The sequence below is a fragment of the Sinocyclocheilus anshuiensis genome, unplaced genomic scaffold (genome assembly GCF_001515605.1).
Source record: "Sinocyclocheilus anshuiensis isolate Anshui unplaced genomic scaffold, SAMN03320099.WGS_v1.1 scaffold1456, whole genome shotgun sequence".
NCBI lineage: Eukaryota > Metazoa > Chordata > Actinopteri > Cypriniformes > Cyprinidae > Sinocyclocheilus > Sinocyclocheilus anshuiensis.
In genome coordinates, this window is record NW_015546099.1 from 174475 (window position 1) to 175758 (window position 1284).

The window sequence follows — 1284 nt, forward strand, 5'->3', positions numbered from 1 at the left end:
ACACACACACACACACACACACACACACACACACACACACACTCACTCTTATACACTTACACACACTCACTCACACTTACACTCTTATACACTTACACTCACTCACACTCTTATACACTTACACACACTCACTCACTCTTATACACTTACACACACTCACACTTACACTCTTATACACTTACAGACACACTCACACTCTTATACACTTACACACACTCACTCACACTCATACACTTACACACACTCACACTTACACTCTTATACACTTACAGACACACTCACACTCTTATACACTTACACACACACACTCACACTCTTATACACTTACACACACTCACTCACTCTTATACACTTACACACACTCACACTTACACTCTTATACACTTACAGACACACTCACACTCTTATACACTTACACACACACACTCACACTCTTATACACTTACACACACTCACTCACTCTTATACACTTACACACACTCACACTTACACTCTTATACACTTACAGACACACTTTATACACTTACACACACACTCACACACACAAACACACACACACACACACACACATACACACACTCACACACACACACATACACACACTCACACACACACACATACACACACTCACACACACACACATACACACACTCACACACACACACATACACACACTCACACACACACACATACACACACTCACACACACACACATACACACACTCACACACACACACATACACACACTCACACACACACACATACACACACTCACACACACACACATACACACACTCACACACACACACATACACACACTCACACACACACACATACACACACTCACACACACACACATACACACACTCACACACACACACATACACACACTCACACACACACACATACACACACTCACACACACACACATACACACACTCACACACACACACATACACACACTCACACACACACACATACACACACTCACACACACACACATACACACACTCACACACACACACATACACACACTCACACACACACACATACACACACTCACACACACACACACACACTCTTATACACTTACACACACTCACTCACACTTACACTCTTATACACTTACACTCACTCACACTCTTATACACTTACACACACTCACTCACTCTTATACACTTACAGACACATTCACACATACACTTACAGACACTCACTCACACACACACACACACACACACACACACACACACACACACACACACACACACACACACACACACA